Source organism: Lissotriton helveticus, chromosome 3_1 (assembly GCF_964261635.1).
Source record: "Lissotriton helveticus chromosome 3_1, aLisHel1.1, whole genome shotgun sequence".
Classification (NCBI taxonomy): Eukaryota; Metazoa; Chordata; class Amphibia; order Caudata; family Salamandridae; genus Lissotriton; species Lissotriton helveticus.
Window position 1 is genome coordinate 337,480,975 of NC_136061.1, and position 22,076 is coordinate 337,503,050.

Sequence of the window (22,076 nt, forward strand, 5' to 3'; positions counted from 1 at the left end):
GGACCCCCGCCCTTATGGCGGGCGGTCCCAATGACCGATAGGATGGCGGGCGGACTAAGTCCGCCCGTCATCCTAATAGGCCCCCTAGCGTTTAAACCTGCTACATTCCAGGACAAGATTCTTAGACCCCGAAGCACTGCTATCTTGTGACTCTGGATAGCTATACTAGGGGAACCTAAGTAGATGTCCTCAGATGGATTCGCTGCTTCGCCCACACCAGTAACTTTTTCAATATGAATGAAATTGCAAACTGCATTCCCTACAACGTTTGCTATATCTTGGGGGGCGGCACACATCGTCGATGCTGATCACAAACTTCACCGCCCTGTAGGCTCAGCGACTCATTACCTGTTGAGGACTAGCAATAGAACCCTGGGTGGAGATAAAGATTGTGGCCCGTTCCCAACCTAACATGGGAGTGCTAGCATCCTGTGCATCCCCGGCGGCCACCCTGGGGGGTTCCCCACGCCCCTCTTCCTCACAGGAGTCCACTATACCACCCCAGCAGTGGGGACTCTCATGGCAGATCCATAATCCTGGTAGGCGGGGCCTGATGTCGAGATGATAACCAAAGGTCAGTCAGTCCAACTGGTCCAAAACACTAAACCTATTACTAACAGAGAGAGGGACTGATGGTAAACCGTTAAAAATATGGATCCCGGAATTTACACTAGCCTCCTGGGCAGGGGTGGCCCCTCTATCCCATGCTCTAGCTCTTCTCTCTAGTCAGGGGTGTGTTAGTTGTTGAGGGTAAAAAAAGGTTAAGGGTAATGACTGGATTCCAGTAGCCCCCTTCCCGAGTGCCAATTACCTATATAACCAACCACCCTCCTATCCCTAAAATTAATCACAATACAATCTCCAGCGAAACATTTCCTTCTTTGGCCCACCCAGCTGACTCTTCGAGCGAATAGTATTTCACTGTACACCTGTGGTGGTAATGGTTTGTTCGTGTTTAACCACTGAGTACATTTATTTTTTAGCTCGATATATGTCTCCACAGCACCCTGTTCCAACGCCGGTACTTTTACCAAAACAACCCCGTACGGGGTCGAGGCGGGGGGTAAATCAATGCATGGTAGACAAGGGGTCGCTTCACAGGGAGTAAAGCGGGATGGGCGGTCATCAAGGCCCTTGGCATTAAGTGAGGGATTGAGTAGACTATCTCCCCCTGGATGATGGGGCCCCGGACACAAAGGCATATTCAATGAGGCCCCCCCCCAATTTGCTTATAACCAGTATTCACGGAAGTACCACCCTCAACAGACCCGGTAACAGGGATGGAAGGCAAAGTTGAGGGCGCACTTGGCTGCTGAATGGTACTCCAGGGGTTAGAGGAGGTACTCTCAATTGAGTCTGGGGGCCCCTTTTGGGAACCCAGGGATTTTCTCCCTATTGGAGTGATTCAATAAAAAAAGTGAGTCAAGGTGCAACAATTTGTCCTCAATAAGCAGTAGTCTTTCAATGATGGGAGTCAATGAGGAGGTAAGTTGCACGCCCAGTTTATTCCAAAAGGCCTCATCGACTTGGGGTGATGGAGCCCCAACTAGGTCAATCAGTGGTGAGCCCAAGGGTGTAGAAGGTGACCTCCTTTCTAGAGAGGCCGGCAAATGGGGGTTTGAGGAGCACCAGTCGGGTTTGGTTTATGAGTTTTCGCATTTTTTTTCCTCTGTGGGCCCCCACCCCGTTTTTGCTTTGCAGCAATTTAAGACACACGGGCCGTAGCTTGGAGTTTAGCGCTGCATAGCGACCGAGTAGACCTCGTGACGGTGAAATAGAGTCGGGGGCTGGTTGTGCTGGGGCCACAGGTTTAGGATTAGCTGGTGATTCCTGAGTGGGGATTGTTCCGGGTGAAGTTGTTGTGGCGTACAGGGGCTGATCGGTAGCTCTCCCCCATACTGGAATTTCAGTGGTCCCACTTATGAGTCTCTCTGGGGACCTAACGTGCATCATCCCTCCCAAAGATGAGCGTTTGGTCTGTACTGTCTCCAAGGAAAGTCTCCGCTTGGTCATTGCAATTTCATGAGATAGTACGGAGGAGGCCCTTATTATAAACTGATCCAGGGTGCCAGCGACAGAGCTGCTCAATAACGGGTTCTTCCCCTTTCCACCGGCAAGGGCTATCTGTAAAACTTCACTACCAGAATAATAAACCAGGAAAGTTTTTAAAGGCGGATGCTAAGCTAATACCTTATGTAAGCTAAGCTGTAAGTGAAGACTAACCTTTTCAGATGTAGCAGGTTAGAGGGGGGGCCCGGCCCGTCCTCTTCCATTCTCGAACGGGCTCAAACAGGCCCGCCCTTGCCCCGGTCTTCGCCCAGCGTGCCCGCCCACGTAGCGGAAGTCTTGAGCTCACTTTGAAGGTGGCGGTCGCGATGGGCGTGACGCGTGCAGCTCCCGCTGCAACGCGCGCTGAGCCTGGGATCTGGAGTCCTGGTAGGCGCTGGCAGCAAGGTAGGCTTTTTCCGCTTCCCGCACTCGGAAGCGCTGACCCCCACTTTGAAGGTGGCGGTCGCGTCGGGCGCGACGCGTGCAGCTCCTGCCGCAACGCGCGCTGAGTCCTGGGATCTGGAGTCCTGGAAGCCACTGGCAGCAAGGTAGGCTTTTTCCGCTTCATGCATATATGTGATGCTAAAGCTAGGTAATAACTAACGGAGTCAACTTAGAATAGGGAGAGGTAAACAGAAGGGTTATACTTCGAAATCTAACGTTTAATTGTGTTTGTTTCTATACGTTCCCGTTATAGCCCATGTGGCCTAATAGAAAATGGAGGGTTTGCGAGACTCCAAGATAATGTCTTTCTAAGCATGCGCGACTATGCTCGAGAGATGTGCAAGCAGTCTGTGCCTGTGCGGCTTGGGTCAAGGTCAGCGTGGCCTGAAGAGCAGAATGGTGCCAAGTTGAGATGTCTGTGTCATGAGCCTTGGAAAGTTTTGTGAAGTGACAAGTTAAAGGACACGAGTGAAAAAATGTAATAACAAACAATCGGAACCTTATTGTGCTATGAACTATGACTTGGTGGAAATATGGACAATGAGGAGATGAGGTTATCCTCATCCACCCCTTGAATGGACCAATAAGAATTGAGTGCAGACCCTAAAAGTTTCAAATTTTAGTTAGATAGTTAGGGAAAAATGGTATAAAAGAGATCGTTTGGAAGAGAGAAAGGAGCTTGCTTTTGAATTCTTTTTTTGCACCACGACATGCTGTCGGACTGATCAATCTTTCTTTGGTGCAAAGACTTTGAACTTTTTCTCGACTTTAACTTTTGATGGGTCGCAGTCCTGATGGGAGGTGAACATGAAGAAAGAATAGAGAGGCTGTTTTTGGGAACGTGGCTGTTCTAATACTGATTTCCATTGCCGAGAAGATTGGTAATATGTCTTTGACTTATTTTTCTGAACTATTCTGCTAATAAATGTAAACTGTTTGAATTAATTTTCTCTTAATTTAGATTATAAATAGAATGTTTAATTGAATTAGAACCAAAGTTTAATAAAATAAGATCATGCTAGAAGATTCAAATCATAAATAAAGTTAAAATAAATGGAGAATTAAGCTGGTCTTGTTGTCCATTAGTTAACTTTTACTAGCTGTTTATTTGACCAAACATTGGGGTGTCTTAAATGTTTCCTTTATCTCGAGAATTAAAACCATGGTAAGATCAAATAAAATGCATATGGATAGAATGTATAGAATTTAGATTCGAAAAAATGAAGTAGGACACTCCACTATATCCAGCAGCTCGTCCTCTGGTTTTCACTGATCTTGGGATCAGGGTGATTTGTGTGAATGAGTGACTCGTGGTGTTATGGGCCCCACCGACGAGTAAAGTGAGATAGCTCCTGGGAGACATGATGATGGTTTAGAGGTTTGTTTTAGAGCAGCGCTGGATCAGTTTTTCTTGGTAGCAGGAGTCTGGTTGCTATATGTTAACTTGGACAGGCAATGTATAGATTTATTAGGGTAGTGTATATAAAGTTTTGATGTACAAAAACTATGACTAACATTATATGTTGAGTCTGTATTACGTTATGTGTAGTCTGAAGTTGTAAGGCTTCTGAGAAGTAAGAAGCTGGTTACTCTGCCTAGGAAGAGGAAGGTGTGGCATGTGAGTCACACGGTTACATAGTCTGTTTCAAAGTAGTAGCATTGTCGTATGTTACAAGTTAGGGACATTTTACGTGTAAAAGTGGTGAATGTATAGTGAAGGCAACCTATAAAATCTTAGGCTTAAGCACAGGAATCAATGTTTATTCTGACTAAAACTTATCCCTGAGAGAGTAATAGAGTTTTCACCTAAGCTTGAGAGAGGATAAGGTAAAGGGTAGTGCTACTTTATCGGCAAAACTAAAATTCTGTGGTAGAGAAGAGGTAAGCGTTGTCTACCGGAAATACAGAATTCTTGTGAGATTGAGGAAGCTATCACTTTGGTTTTAGCGAAACATACGTATGGAATTGTTTTATGTGGTTACTAACTGGTTTTAGTTATATAAAAGTGTAAATTCAGTGTGCTGATAAATTTTGTAAAGGAGGGGTCAGCAGAAGCTGCAGAGGCCAGAGTGGGGCTGACGTTAGAGGTGTCGCTCTGGGATTGGTCCGTGTGACTAGAACATAGAAAGTGCTGATTGGTGCGTTAGCAAAAGTTGAGAAAGCATTGGCTGAAAGTGATAGTGACATATTCTGTTCTGATTGGTGTGTTAGTGTGAACTGCGCTGTGATAGGTCGGTGTAGTGAAGTAGTTTACGGAAGAGTGCGCGATTGTTTGAAAGTTAGGAGCCGATTGGGAAAATGGAGTTTTATTATGGAGAAGAAAGAGAAAAACCTACAGGTTTTAAGAAATTGAAGAACATGTTTAAAAAAAGACAAGGAAATAGTTACCAGAGAGGGAAAATTGCTTCCTCCACCTAAAACGCCTGCATCGTACATGATGACAAAATATGGCTACAATACCTGTATATGGTTAGAAAATTGGGCTAGATACACTAAATGGAGTGTTGGCATTTCCAGAAGTAGGTTCTTTTAGTACTGCTGTGTTACAAAATTTAAGAGAGAAAATGACTAAGCTTGAACCGAGATCTAGACCAACCCAATTTGAGGAAGCATTGACCGAGTGGGAAGATGAAATGCATGAGTTAGAACGTGAAAGATGTGAAGAGTTCAGAGGACCTAGAGGTAAACTGAGAGGTTTGTGGGGAACAACTCATGAGAGTAGAATGCGGAGATGGAGAAATGCTGATATGTGTGATGGAATGTATCCAGTAAGAACAGTTGAGGAATTGGTAGGACGGAAGTGCACAGAAAAGAGGAATAATGTGGAAACAGGTCAAAAGAGTTATGGGGATAGTGAGACAGAGGATGAAGTGTTGGAGGAGATATTAAATAGAAGACCCCCTCCTTATCAACCAGTTGCAGTGACTCCAAATGCCCCACCGATGGAGACCAGATTTACTGGTACCCCAAGACAATTTTCTGAAAATAAAGGCAGTGCTGAAAGAGAGGAACTAAGATATGATTCTAATGCCCCATCAACGGAAACCAGACTTACTGGTGTTTCAAGACGAGTTGTAAAGAATAAAAATAATGTTGAAAGAGAAGAATTAAGGTATGATTCAAATGTTCTGCCAATGGAGACTAGGATTACTGGTACTCCACGATAATATGGTGAAACTAGAGACAATATGGATAGAGCAGAAAGAAGGTTTGAAGAAAACCCAAGTACATCTGAAATGTGCGATCTACTAATGAATTGACTGAAAAGATACAGGAACGCACCAAAAATATAAAAGCTGTGACTGTCCCAGTAACGATAGGTCCTGTAATTCCGGTGTTCGAAAATCAGAAAATAAAGGAACCATCATTAACTATTCCTTTGAATCCAAGTTTACAAAAAGTAAGAAAAAAAATGTTTATCCAGATTTATCTGAAGTTAGGCATACCAGTCACATGATGCCGCCTGATTTGACCTTTACTCAGAGTCTCCCATATAAGTTCCCGATGGCTGCAGAATCAGATTCTGCCACTCCTGAAAGAAGATTAGAGAAAATTGATTTAACACAAACTCCTATATGACCAACAGAAAAGGAATTTAGTGATTTGATCAAAACACTGAAATTAAAAGATCAAGATGTGGTCAGATTAAAAATTGACATGGTAGAATTAATAATTGGAACGATTGGAACGGATAGATTAAAAGCATACCAAGATGATGAATTACTGTTCATGTGTAAAAGCATTACATGGAGAGCTAAAAATCTGCATGACCGATTAGAGGGATTAGCAAATGAACTTGATATAGAATTTGCAAAGATTAAGATATTACAAGAGTGCGTACTTGGTGCACCTCTAGAGATAGATCAATCTGGTCCTTTTGTGAATGGGAAAGTGAATGATGTAAATGTAACTTTCCTAGTGGACACAGGTGCTACCCGTTCTACCATTAGATCAGTAGAAGTTCAAAATCTTCCTCTCTCAAGTGATTTCATTCAAGTAGTAGGTGTAGCGAATAGGAAGATTAAAACATCCCTTACTGAACAAGTTAAGGGTCAAATTTGCAATTTCGAAGATATGCATCGATTTGTAGTATGTGATAGTAGTCCTGTTAACCTTCTTGGTAGGGACACACTGTGCAAGATGAACTGTGCCATTTATTGTTCACCAGATGGCATTGAACTCCAAACTCCAGATGAAGATAGATTGTATAGAATGACCATGTCAGTGATAGTTTCAGAGCAAAATAGCATGTTTCCTGTATTTGACAAAGAAAAGATACCTGGCAAATTAAAAAAGACAGTCAAGGAAGAGGTGTGGGATTTCACAGGAGAAGATATTGGATTAATGAAAGGTGTGGATTCGGTAAAAGTGTCTGTAAAAGAAGGAGTGAGCAACCAAATATTCCTCAGTATAGATTGACAACAGAAATAATTGAAGGAATACCTCCTGTGATAAACAAGATGATTGAACAAGGGATTTTGAGAGAAATAGTAAGCAGTCCATGTAATTCACCTATAATGGGACTGAAAAAGCCTAACGGAACATTTAGAATAGTACAGGTTTTAAGAAAAATTAATAACATTGTTGTCCCATGTTGTCCTGTTGTCCCAAATCCAGCCGTGATCCAGTACCAAATTCCACATGATACAGAATGGTACACAGTTATTGATTTATGTAATGGGTTCTTTACAGTTCCATTACACCCTGATAGCCAGACAATATTTGCATTCCGGTTTGGAGACCGTATTTTGGCATGGTGCCGAATTCCTCAGGGGTATACTGAGAGTCCCTCCATCTTTAATCAGCTGTTAAAGAAGTCATTGGAAGTCTGAACATGCCTGGAAATTCAGTATTGGTTCAATATATTGATGACCTATTGGTCGCATCAAGAAGCAAAGATGCATGTGTTTCAGATACTATTGCATTACTGAACCATTTGGCAGACGGAGGATATAAGGTGTCACCATCCAAATTACAATTCTGTCAGAGAGAAGTGCAGTATCTAGGTCAACAGATTGGCCAAGGAATCGGTAAGGTTACCATAGAAAGAATCAGAATGATACAGGGAATGAAACCTCCTAAAACTCAGAAACAGGTGAGAATGTTCCTAGGAAAGGTAGGTTATTGTCGACAATGAATCAGTGGATTTTCCTTGATAGCAAAGGCACTACAGAGATTGACAAGAGCAGATGTGAAAGACCCATAGTGCTAAACAAAACAGAAATGAAGGCCTTTGAACGTTTGAAAACCAGTCTGTGTGAAGCACTAGCGTCGGGCATGCCTGATTATGAGAAAGAGTTTGAACTGTATTGCAGTGAACGAGAGGGATGCGTATTATCAGTTCTAATTAAAAGACATGGGAAACTGAGAAAGCCAATTGCATACTTCTCAGCTGTATTGGATCCAGTTGCTAAGGAATTACCAGGATGTCTGAAAGCAGTAGCTGCCACAAGTGTGAGTTTGGAAAAAAGGGAAGGGATAGTGATGGGGTACCCGGTGAAAGTATATGTACCTCATTCAGTGGAAATTCTCCTCACTAGGACTAAAACACAGGGGCATATTATCAAGGGGGTTTATCTCTGCTTTTTTGGCTTTAAAAGCCAAGAAATCGGAGATAAAATTATCTCCCTATTACCTAGCTGTCGCTAACACCAGTTAGCCACAGCTAGTAGGAGATAGCGACCATCTTGGGCCCCACTTTGCATGTCAGTGATATTTATCACTAATGATATGCAAAGTGGGCGTGCCAAGATGTTAGCGACTGGAAACAGTCTCTAACATCGCTATCTCCTATTACCAACTTTTAGAGATATTCGCGCTAAGCGCAAATATCTCCAAAAGCTAACACCTGCCCTGAGCAGTTCTTAGCCATGTTATCCAATGGGAGGTGGATAACATGGCTAAGAGCATTAGCTCAGTAATGCATGAATATCGCTGACTTTTCAGCGATATTCGTGCATTGCGGCCGTTTTTTATCGCATTTGCGATAAACCTTGGTAATACCAAGGTTTATCTGCGATAAAAATCGCCGCAGCTTAGCGGTAAAATTTTGTCTCTAACCAAGCAATAGCGATAATTATCACTATTGCTTGGTAATATGCCCCACAGTTCCTTACAAATAACAGAATGACAAAGTATGAAAAGATAATTCTGGGTGCAGATGATGTGATAATAACACGATGTGTAATTGTGAATCCTTCTACATTGCTACCATGGATGTGGAGGTGAAAAATGAGGTCGATCTTAAATGCTTGGATGTTCTTGAGTATTGTACCAAACCAAGACCTGACATCAAGGATGAGCCATTACCTGAATCTGATTACGTAATGTTTGTAGATGGTTCATGCTTAAGAACAAATGAGGGTGCTCTGAGTGCTGCATATGCTGTATGTACAGTGGCAGATGTTCTAGAGGTATCTTGTCTGAGAGGAATTCGTTCTGCTCAAGTAGCAGAGCTGATTGCATTGATTCGGGCATGTGAACTGGGAAAAGAGATCAGAGTCACCATAGTGACTGACAGTCAGTATGACTTCAGGGTTGTCCATGCTTATGCTCAACTGTGGTCCCAAAGAGGTTATTTAACTTCTGCAGGATCCCCCATTAGAAACGCTGAGTTTGTGAAAATGTTGATTGATGCAATCCAGAGAAAATTGCTGCCGTGAAATGTGCAGCTCACAAGAAGGGAGACGATTATGTCACCAGAGGCAACTGCTTTGTGGACTCTATATCTAAATACTGTGCTTAAAATCTTGCATCCGTAAATCGGGACAGAAAAGAAGAGCATGTTTCAAGTCCTTTAATGCTAACAACAGTGGTTGAGACCTGGCAGGAGGTAAGACAAATGCAAGAAGAAGCAAGGGAGGAAGAAAAAGACATATGGTTAAAAGCAGGATGTAGACAAAGAGAGGAGGATGAAATTTGGGTTAACAAAGATGAAAGACCAGTAATGCCTGATAGCATGATTTCTACTATATGGCCCGAATGTCTCATGGTCTAGCTCATGTTGGGAGGGATGCCATGATTAGGATGTTTAGGCAAACTTGGTATAATCCTAAATTCAGGATGATCGCTGAGAGCCTTTGTCAGCGATGTCTTGTATGTCAGCAGATAAACCCAAGAAGAAAAACAGTTGTGAGTTTGGGAACGATAGGATGGGAGGGAGGCCCATTTACAAGAATGCAATTAGAGTTCATAGAACTACCACCTTGTAATAGGCTTCGATATGTACGTGTGATTATTTGCCTGTTTTCCCGGTCGATGGAGGCCTTCCCTACCAGACGAAATGATGGAGTGACTGTTGCAAAATTATTGTTGAGAAATCATTCCACGCTTTGGTTTCCCAATAACGATTGAGAGTGACCGAGGAACACATTTTCAGAATGAGTTAATACAGATGATTTGTGAGGAACTGGACATTCGTCAGAAACTACATTGTGCCTACAGACCAGAGGCTTTTGGGGTAGTTGAACAGGTAAATGGAACAATAAAGGACAGATTTGCAAAAATGTGTTTAGCCACTGGACAGAAATTGCCTGATGCTTTGCCACTTGTTCTGATGACCCTAAGGAATATACCTGATAGAAAGACAGGATTAAGTCCTCATGAGATTCTGATGGGAAGAGTGATGAGACAAGCATTTGAGCCAGTTGATAAACTGTTAACTATTAATGATGATATCATACTAGATTACTGCAAGAAGCTTTCTGACGTGGTAACTTCTGTGTTCCATCAGGTGGGAATTGAGGCAAACTCAAAAGAGAAACATCCAGGTCATGATCTAGTCCCTGGAGATTGGGTTTGGATAAAAGTATCCGGACTGCGGTTTCAGCTTTGATCCTGGCCCGTTTGGATTATGGTAACTCCCTCTATGGGGGGCTACCAGAAAAATCCTTGGCCAGGCTTCAGGGCGTTATGAATGATGCAGCCAGGCTGATCTTCAAAAAACCCAGGAGGGCACATGTCACTCCACTGTTGCAGGACTTACACTGGCTACCAATACCTCAGCGAGTGAAGTTCAAAAGTCTCTGCATCATTCACAAAGCCATTTATGGCTCGGCCCGAACTTTATCAAGGACAGATTGACCCTTTATGTCCCCAACAGGAGCCTGCGGTCTTCAGAAGCTTGTCTTCTGGCATGTCCACATTCTAAGCGTTCTACGATGGGGGGGAAAGCCTTTTCAACTACGATGCCACCATTATGGAATAGACTCCCGGAAATCTTGCGCAAAGAGACCAACTTGCTCACCTTCAGGAAGAGATTAAAAACTGTTCTCTTCCTGGAAGCCTGGAGCCCTATGTAAAGCACTCCTGACTCTCTGCCTCTCTCTTTGGGCCCCTCTCTGACAGCACTTAGAGACCTCTTCGGTGATAAAGCACTAAATAAATGCCCCATAACATAACATAACATAACAAGTGCACAGGAGAAGAAACTGTCAAGTTCCTTGTTGGCAGAAACCAAGTCATTCTCGTTAGCACCACTGCAGTAAAGTGTGCTGCCAGGTAGGTCGCTCCCCCTGCTGCAGCTCCACCAGTGCTTGTGTGCCCCCCGTGTCCGGTGTCAGCTGTGCCCAGCTTTTGCTTCTGTTTCCTGTGTGCCAGCCATTTAGATCTGTTCCACTGTGTGCCCATTCTTTCTTCTGTGCCCTCTCGCTCGCAGTTCCCTTTTGGTCTGTGCCCTTCTCTCTCGTATTTTCCTGCCGCTGCTGCCCCTGCGGCCCCGCCCCCTGTGCCAATTCGCTACCCCTGCCAACCGCCTCCCGCCGGCCAGCTGCTCCTCCCTCACTCCTCCCCTTAAATGGCGGCTGCGCGCAGCGGGCGCGCTGAAGGCGCGCATAAGGCAAGCCCATCTGCGCCAGTCCGTGCCTAGCGCCAGGCCCCCTGGTACCCGCACCGGCCATGAAGACCATCTCCGCTACGACGCCAGCACCCTCGTCGCCCTCAACCCTGGAAAGACCCACACCAAGGCCGCCCGAAGCGCACCCACAGTCCCTTCGCCTGCCGGAACTGCAGCTTATCCTGCCTCGAAGGCGCCGAGACACCCGCCACGACGGAACCCAACCAGCTCAGATGCATCCTGATCAACACCCGCTCCGCACGCAAACACGCCGTCGAGCTCTGGAACCTACTCGATACCGCATCCCCGGATGTTGCCTTCCTGACCGAGACCTATATGAACGAAGCCTCCTCCTCAGACATCGCCATAGCCATCCCCGAAGAATACAAGATCCACCCGCAGAGAAATCACCAACGGAGCCGGAGGAGGAATTGCCATCGTCCACAAGAACACCGTCAGGATCTCAACTAACACCAATGACAATCTCAGCACCGCTGAACACATGCACTTCCAGATCCACACGGACCCCAAGACCACCCTGAGAGGCAACCTCGTCTACAGACCGCCCGGACCCCGTCTACAGTTCTGCGACTCCATCACCGACTTCATCAGCACGCACCCGCTGACCTCCACCAACTACATCCTCCTCGGAGACCTGAACTAACATCTGGAGAACAACAACGACAGCAACTCCTCCACCCTGATCGACAACCTCGACAACCTCGGACTAAACCAGCTCATCACAACACCGACCCACATCGCCGGTCACATGCTCCATGCCATCCTCTCCTCAATCCCCCAAGTCGCCTTCAGCCACGCCTCCGAACTGACCTGGACAGACGACCACTGCATCCACTTCACCTTCCGAAAATCTCTCACACACCACCGCACCCTACAGATCCCCCGCCAATGCTGGGGCAAAGTCACTGAAGAACAACTACAGACACACCTCGCACTCAATCCACCGACCAACCCCACCAACCCCGACGATGGTGCACGCATCCTCAGACGCTGGCTGGATGACTGCGGCAACACCCTAGCCCTGCTGAAAAAGACAACCAACAGAGCCACCAGCAAGAGAGCCAGCTGGTTCACCCCAGAACTCCTAGCATCAAAGCGCACTTGCCGGAAATTGGAGAACAAATGGCACAGCGAAAAGACGCCGGACAGCCGTGCCGCCCACAAAGACGCCATCCGCAACCACCACCACCTCATCAGGACCGCCAAAAGGACCTCCTTCAAAGAAGACCGCCTCAACAACAACGCACACAACAGAAAGGAGTTCTTCACCATCGTGAAGGAACTCTCCAACCCATGCTCCAGCGCCAACGACATTCCACCATCGCAGGCCCTGTGCGACTCACTCGCTACCTTCTTTCGCAGCAAGATCACCGACATCCCTGACAGCTTCAACCCCCGGACGACCCCTACAGGCCTCGTCACGCCAGGCCTACCGCACCCCATCGACCACGACTTCCTGACAACCAGGGCCAACGTGAGCATCGAGGACACAATCAAGACCATGGGCACAATCCACTCGGCTCCCCATTCGACCCTCTTCCACACCACATCTTCAACAAAGCCGGGAGCTCCATCGCACCCCACCTGCGCAACGTCATCAACGTCTCCTTTGAGACTGCTACCTTCCCTGAGAGCTGTAAGCACGCTGAGATCAACGCCCTACTGAAGAAACTCAAGGCGGATCCGAGCGACCTCAAGAACTTCCGGCCCAAATCCCTGCTTCCGTTCCCAGAAAAATTCATCGAGAAGATAGTTAACATCCAGCTCACCCGTCACCTTGAAGACAACAGCATCCTGGACCCCTCCCAATCAGGATTCCGCAACAACCACAGCACCGAGACCGCCCTCATCGCCACCACAGACGACATCAGGATCATGCTAGACAACGGCGAGACGGCAGCCCTCATCCTCCTGGACCTCTCTGCCGCCTTCGACACCGTCTACCACCGCACACTATGCACACGCCTCCATGATGCAGGGATCCGTGACAAGGCCCTGGACTGGACCACCTTCTTCCTCTCCGGCAGAACTCAGAGAGTCTACCTCCCCCTGTTTCGGTCCAAAGCCTCCGAAATCATCTGCGGCGTCCCACAAGGATCCTCCCTCAGCCTGATGCTGTTTAACGTCTACATGGCACCACTCGCACGCATCGCCCGACAGCACGACCTCAACATAATCTCCTACGCCGACAACACGCAGCCGATCCTCTCCCTCACCAAGGACCCCCTCACTGCCAAATCCAACCTCCACCAGGGAATGAAGTCTGTCGCCGACTGGATGGAGGAAAGCCGACTTAAGCTGAACTCAGACAAGATGGAGATCCTCATCCTCGGGCCCAACCCTCCTGGTGGCCAGCATCACTGGGGACACCCCCGGCCCCTACCAACCACGCACGCAACCTGGGAGTCATCCTCGACTCGAAACTCACCATGACCAAACAAGTCAACGCAGTCTCCTCTACCTGCTTCAACCCCGCATGCTCGGCAAAATCTACATATGGATCCCGACAGACACGAGGAAAACAGTCACCCAGGCCCTAGTCAGCAGCAGACTCGACACTCTACACCGGAGCCCCAACCAAGCACATCAGACTGCAAAGAATCCAGAACGCCTCTGCACGCCTGATCCTCGTCATCCCGCGCCGCGACCACATCACCCCCCACCTGAAGAACCTGCACTGGCTCCCCGTCTACAGAAGAATCTCCTTCAAACTCCTGATCCACGCACACAAGGCACTCCACAAAACCGGCCAAGCCTACCTCAACAGTCGACTCTCCTTCTACGTACCCAATAGGAAACTCCGCTCCGCTGACCACGCCCTGGCCACGGTCCCGCGCATCCATAGAACCACGTCCGGAGGCAGGTCCTTCTCCCGCCGCGCCGCCAAGACCTGGACAAACCCCCCCCCCTCAACCTACGATAAACCGAAGACCTGCTGACCTTCAGGAGACGACTCAAGACCTGGCTTTTCAACCAGTAGCAGCAGCACCCCCACACATTGAAACCCTTGCGGGTAAGTAGTGCGCTTTACAAATTAACTGGTTAATTGATTGATTGGAGTAAAGAGATGGGTGCACGCCAGCCACACGATTCGTGTGCCTGAGCCGGAGAATCTACAAGAAGAAGCAGAGAGTACAACTGATTCGGATTCAGAAGCTGAACAAGACAGAAATCCAGATACTGAAGCTCAACCTGTTCATCAACATCTGGAAATATCAAATACAAGCTCTGCATCTGAAGGAGAATGTGAAATTGTTGAAGTACCAGAGTCTGAAGATCGACCTGAAAGTCGAGATCTGGTGAAGTCTGATACCAGTGAGAACATTGATCAAAATAAAGATAAACCTGGTAGTCAGAAATGTGCTAAAGGACAGTTTGAAAAATCTGTAAGCAGGAACGTAAATCTTGAAACTGGTGAAAAGGAAACAACTCACGATAAGGATGAGCTTCCAAGTACCAGCTATGAAGAAGTTCCTAACAGAGTGAAAGAACTGACTAAAGAGAAAACAGATTCAGTGGATGAAACAGTTATAACATTCACCATAAAAGGAAGTGATGAAAAATCTGAAACTGAGTCTGATGACAGTGAAGACGAAACTCAATTAAGGAGGAGTTCAAGAAAGAGATCTTGGAAAGTGGAACGTGGTACTGGCGAACCTGAAAACAAAAGACCCTGTAAAGGAGATAATTGGCCCAAGGGAAATGATGGACTGAAATTTAAATTGGTTAAAAAGGCTAAAGTTCAAGAAGAACAGGTAAATGAGGTAACCAGTCAGAAGGATTTGTTGGGAGAAAAGATAGAGGTTTTGCAAAGGCCAAAAAGAGTAAAAGAAAAATCAAAAATACAAGTCACCTGAATGGTCATACGTTATATTGCCTCCAATGAAGGAAGTTAATAGCAATCAAGAGAATTTGGATCATCAAGGTGAGGAAAAAGAAAGGGAGTGAACTGAAACTTAAAAGAGATAAAAGAGTACCTAAATGGGGAACCAAAGACAGATATAAAAAGGTGAAAGGAACAAGATTGTTGATCTTGGATGATAAGGACACTTTTAAGTGTAAAGGGATTTGAAAAAAAGACACTATTAGGTTAGAAAAATTGTATTAAACGCGGTGTAAATAAAAATGGCTACTAATGATGTACAAAGATCGAAATGTACTATTTTTAGAATATGGTGTAGGATGTGGTTAATATGTACGGGGTTATTAATGTTGATATGGTTGATATTTGCTATTGTGATTCCTTTCAGGTCTGATTTTGAAAAAGTAAAGGCAAATGAGAGTATGAAAGAAAAGGCCTATGAGTCCAAGGGTGAAATGAAAAATGTTTATAGACCAGAAATGCATCAAGATAATTCCATTAGTGATTTTTCCAGGAATACATTTTCGAGGTTATTGTCTGAATATGTGAGAACGATGGATGCCAGTGATTGAAAATGAGAAATGAAGAGAAAGCCATTTTGGACATGGAAGACGAAAGGAGAAAACAATAAAAAAGTTAAGAAAATGCAAAGAAATCTAAATTTACAATGTAGACATTTGAGGTTGATAATATTGAGAGACATCATGTGAATGTTGCCATAAGTATAGATTCACCACTATTGGGAAAGTTATGTATTCAAAGAGACAACACTGTGTATGATAACTATTTTGTGGGAGCGAGTCAATGTGAAGATACATATATTATAAAAGGAGGTTGGGGATTTAAAGGAGGGAATGATCCAGTCTTTCCTGGTATATATTTCTTGTGTGGAACAAAGCTCATTATAGATTGCCTGATCATTGGTATGGGTTCTGCTATGTAGGCCTTGTCTTTCCTAAAATTTTCCAGGTAGATAGAGGAACTAACAAAATTCATGAGATAGGTAAACCTTTAAGTCGTAGAAGAAGGGAGAGTGTGTTAGAAATAATAGGTGATGTTTTTGGAGCATTGATACCAGCAGTGGGTATATATTTTAATGCAAACAGAATTAGGAAACTGACAACGATAGTGGATCGTTTATCAACGGACGCTGCAGGGGTATTTCTAATGGTAAATACAGAAATGGTTGCTATGAGAGCTATGCTGATGCAAAATCGGCTTGCTCTTGATATAATTTTGGCAAAAGAGGGAGGAGTCTGTGGAATTTTAAAGGTACAGCACTGTTGCACCTATATTCCTGACAAAAGTAAAAACATTGAAAGATATATTACGAACATTACAGAGTTGCCTAAAGAAATTTTACCACCGGAGGTTGATGTTGTTCTTGAGAAACTTGGTTTGAGTTTTCAGCTGTTAAGAAATGGTTTTATGAAATAGGTAGATCAATAATAGGGAAAGTATTAATTCCAGTAACAATAAGGATAGTTATATTCTTAGTCTTAAAATTAGGTTGTAAACTTAGAAAAAGAAGAAATCTTAAAAAGTCTATAAAAAAGCAAATTGAAGAAAGCAAATGAAGAGAACGTGAAATGGGGGACATTGAAATGGAAGAGTTTAAAGAAAAACTGTATCAAGATAGAAAGAAAATGGAAGATACCACAGTATAAATTATACTAATTGAAAAGAACTTAAAATGTGTTGAGAAATTTTACGAAACTTTTGGGTGTAATTTGGTGATAAATTACCAAAGGGGGGAGTTGATGGAGCGAGGGTAAAAACAAACATTTTTGTATACCCCTCGTGAAGTCCCTCTCCCATAACAGTAATATATATTAATAGTGTGGTTTTGAAATTAATCAACGTAGAATAGAAAGCACATACACAAATACATGCGGGATACTAATTTGCTTGTGTTGCAAACTGTAATATATTAATTAAGTGAAATTGTCTTACTAATATTGTGCGCAAATGGTATAATGTAATAAAAGGCTATGCATGTGTGCTTTTTAAATGTATAATTGTGGCAGAAATGATGGAGAATAGTAAGAAAACAATGTACATATGCGGTTCAAAAGCTAGGTAATAACTAACAGGGTCAACTTAGAATGGGGGGAGGTAAACAGAAGGGTTATACTTCGAAATTTAACGTTTAATTGTGTTTGTTTATATAATAGTTCCCATTATAGCCCATGCGGCCTAATAGAAAATGGAGGGTTTGCGAGACTCCAAGATAATGTCTTTCTACGGATGCACGACTATGCTTGAGAGATGTACAAGCAGTCTGTGCCTGTGCGGCTTGGGTTAAGGTCAGCGTGGCCTGAAGCGCAGAATGGTGCCAAGTTGAGATGTCTGTGTCATGAGCCTGGGAAAGTTTTGTGTAGTGACAAGTTAAAGGACACAAGTGAAAAAATGTAATACCAAACAATCGGAACCTTATTGTGATTAGAATTATGACTTGGCGGAAATATGGACAATGAGGAGAGGAGGTTATCCTCATCCACCTCTTGAATGGACCAATAAGAATTGAGTGCGGACCCTAGAAGTTTCAAATTTTAGTTAGATAGTTATGGAAAAAGGGTATAAAGGAGGTCCTTTGGAAGAGAGAAGGGAGCTCACTTTAGAATTATTTTTTTTGCACCACAACATGCTGTCGGACTGATCGATTTTTCTTTGATGCAAAGACTTTGAAGTTTTTCTTGGCTGTAATTTTTGATGGGTTGCAGTCCTGATGGGAGGTGAACATCAAGAAAGAATAGAGAGGCTGTTTTTGGGAACGTGGCTGCTCTAATACTGATTTCCATTACCGAGAAGATTGGTAATATGTCTTTGACTTATTTTTCTGAACTATTCTGCTAATAAATGTAAACTGTTTGAATTAATTTTCTCTTTCTTTAGATGTTAAGTAGAATGTTTAATTGAATTAGAACCAAAGTTTAATAAAATAAGGTCATGCTAGGAGATCATAGGAGATCATAAATAAAGTTCAAATATATGGAGAATTAAGCTGGTCTTGTTGTCCATTAGTTAACTTTAAGTAGCTGATTCAATTACCAAACATTGGGGTGTCTTAAATGTTTCCTTTATCTCGAGAATTAAAACCATGGTAAGATCAATAAAATGCATATGTATATAATGTTTAGAATTTAGATTCGAAAAAATTAAGTAGAACACTCCGCTATATCCAGCAGCTCATCCTATGGTTTTCACTGATCTTGGGATCAGGGTGATTTGTGTGAATGAGTGACGCATGGTGTTATGGCCCCACCGATGAGTAAAGTGAGATAGCTCATGGGAGACATGCACCGAGACCGCCCTCATCGCTGCCACCGATGACATCCGAACCCTGATGGACAACGGAGAAACAGCGGCCCTCATCCTCCTGGACCTCTCCGCGGCATTCGACACTGTCTGCCACCGCACCCTAGTGCAGCGCCTCGGCAACATCGGAATCCAGGAGAAGGCACTGGAATGGATCACCTCCTTCCTCAACGGAAGAACACAGAGAGTCCACCTACCACCGTACAAGTCAGAGGCCACCGAAGTCATCTGCGGCGTCCCTGAAGGATCCTCGCTGAGTCCCACCCTCTTCAACGTCTACATGAGCCCCCTCGCGGCCATCGCACGCCAACACAACCTCAACATAATCTCCTACGCCGACGACACCCAGCTGATCCTCTCCCTGACCAACGACCCCGCCGCCGCCAGAGCCAACCTGCAAGAAGGGATGAGAGATGTAGCCGAGTGGATGACGACCAGCCGCCTGAAACTGAACTCAGACAAGACGGAGGTCCTCATCCTGGGCTCCTCGCCCTCCGCCTGGGACGACTCCTGGTGGCCCCCCGCCCTGGGCACCGCACCCAAACCGACGGACCACGCACGCAACCTGGGCTTCATCCTGGACTCCTCCCTCTCCATGACCAGACAAGTCAACGCCGTCTCCTCGTCATGCTTCAACATCCTACGCATGCTACGGAAGATCTTCTGGTGGATCCCCACCGAGACCAGGAAGACTGTCACCCAGGCCCTCGTCACCAGCCGACTGGACTACGGCAACGCCCTCTACGCCGGAACCACCGCCAAGCTCCAAAAGAGACTCCAGCGGATCCAGAACGCCTCAGCCAGACTCATCCTCGACATCCCACGTAACAGCCACATCTCCGGACATCTGAGAGACCTGCACTGGCTCCCCGTCAACAAAAGAATCACCTTCCGTCTCCTCACCCACGCACACAAAGCCCTACACAACCAAGGCCCGACTTATCTCAACAGCCGCCTCAACTTCTACGCTCCCAAACGCCATCTCCGCTCGACCAGTCACGCCCTCGCCGCCGTCCCCCGCATCCGAAGAGCGACAACAGGAGGAAGGTCCTTCTCCTACCTGGCCGCCAAGACCTGGAACTCCCTCCCGACCGACCTGCGCCTGACCCAAGACCACCTCTCCTTCAGGAAGAAGCTCAAGACCTGGCTGTTCGAGCAGTAAAGGCACCCCCCCTCCCAGCGCCTTGAGACCCTACGGGTGAGTAGTGCGCTCTATAAATGTCTTGATTGATTGATGGTTTAGAGGTTTGTTTTAGAGAAGCTCTGGATCAGCATGAATGTCTGACATGGGTTCAATCATTTAGACTGTACCAATGTTGGTAGGGTAGAGGACAGTATTCTGCAGGCATGTGCTTGTTATGATCTGAACACACAATATGAGATCACATATATTAGTAAGATGTCCATTGTGCACATTGTCAACATTCGATGCGCTGTTGACTATTTGAAATTTGGTCTGGGATAAGTTACACCCCAACCACACCTGTTTTCTTCTAAAATTAGAACTTGATAAAACATAATGTATCAAGGAGTTCACAGCCTATACCATGCTAAATTTGTGTCACATATTTTGGGTAATATGTAGCCAATTTTGGTACATAGTATGAGTGAGAGACATGATAACTAATTACCATCAGTAGGTTTTACAGTAGGCGATGGTACATGTGCCATAAGTATCCACACCATAACTGCCACAACAGTAGCAGAGCACATTAAGAGGCATCAATCAAGTGGGCCTGCATACGTTGCTAATTATTTTACATGGCCACATGGGCCTGTCAATTGCATATGCAACTTTGTCCTACTTCTGTAGTAAATCCACATGCTAGGAGCAGCTTCTTTACGCAGAGTGATGATACACCTTGCACATCTCACTGAAACCCATTTCAGCAAATATACACAATCCTTACAGATCACAGAAACAATGAGGTGATACTCACTGGTAGCGTTGGGATCTCGGAATATCGCCACCTCACAAAACACAGTGAACATGTACACTGTATATATAAGAAGCACAGTACATTTACTTCACAAATGCTTGGTATTGTCTGTATGTTGGACTTACAGCATAAGGCACCGTTGGAATGCCCTCATGATGGACATATGTATGCCATGTTGCAGCGTATTCAATTGATAGCAGACACATCTTGAATGTGGTGCACAGAGTGCAGACAAGGTACAAGACCAGCCTAGCTTGCTACATGGTTAAAGGGTGCCAGGCTTTGATGCCTATGTGAACAGTCCAATTTGATTGTCCACACTCTGCATAGTTTAACAATTCTGGAATTTTCTCAAGTTCATACATGTGCTTTACCATGCTACACACATCAAACAGTACACATGCAAGTTTCTCTCTTTCACTCAGCTCCTTACATGTGACCAGTGAACTGTAAATGAACAATGACCAATCATGGCCCACACAGACTCATAAAGCTATGTTAATGTTTTAATTTAACAGAGATGTATGTGTGACCATTTGGGGGGAAACAAACACCTTGTCCAACTTGTGTCCTGATGACTTGTGAGTACGCTCCTCTGCAACAAATCATGGCAAGTGTTCCACACAATTCTAAGTCAGTAATGGCCTAGCATGCCGAGCTACAATTCTCCCTGCACAGTGCGGGATGGGTCCCACATTACCTATGGGCCTCCCCTGTACTGCATGGTCTGTTTTGGCTATTGTAACGCCCCTGTGAACAGGCCCCTGTGGCATGTTCAGTGTATGTAAGGGAGTTAGCCCCTATGATGTCATAATAACCTGTATACATATATGGCACTTCCAGAAACAAAACGGTTTATTTTGCTACAGTCACACAGCGACAAGCTCATGGTAAATAGGAACTTACGGATAGCCCCACCAAATTCTATCCTTGAGAGCATACTCCCAGGTGACGATATTTGCCCACAGGTGCTTATATTGGTGGACGGTCCGCTTGACAATAAAAACGTGGCTCATCTGATACCGCACCTTCTTCCACCTGTGCTGCCTCTCATAGACTGGGTAGCCCTGTTTCCACTTCCAATAATGTTGGGCAAGTGCCTGACCAACAGCCACCAAACTCCTCCTCCGTCAGGTTCTTAGCTTTGCCCCTGCCCTCCATCCCTCTACCCCCACTAGCCACCCTAAAACCAACAACAACAAGCATTTGCAATGCAATAGGTCTCGCATTTACGAGAGTTTGAGCTATTGGCATTGTAAATTACACTGCCTTTTATTTATGTGTTGTTTTTAAAACAGATAAATAAAAGGCATTGGGCCAGATGTAGGAAGGGTATTACCGTTCGGTAACAGCCGAAATGAACGAATTTCGGCCGTTACCGACCAGTAATAGGCTTTTCTGATGTAGGGGCCGAAATGAACGATTCGGTAATTTACCGAATTGGTAATTTATGGAATCGTTAAATTACTGATTTCTTAAATACTGATTCGGTAAATTACCGAATTCCTAATGTAGGGAGCACTTAAATGAGGGCTTATCCCATGTTAGGATTTGGTATTTACCACCAACTACAAGTTGGTGGTAAATAACGAAAACACCCCAAAAAGCA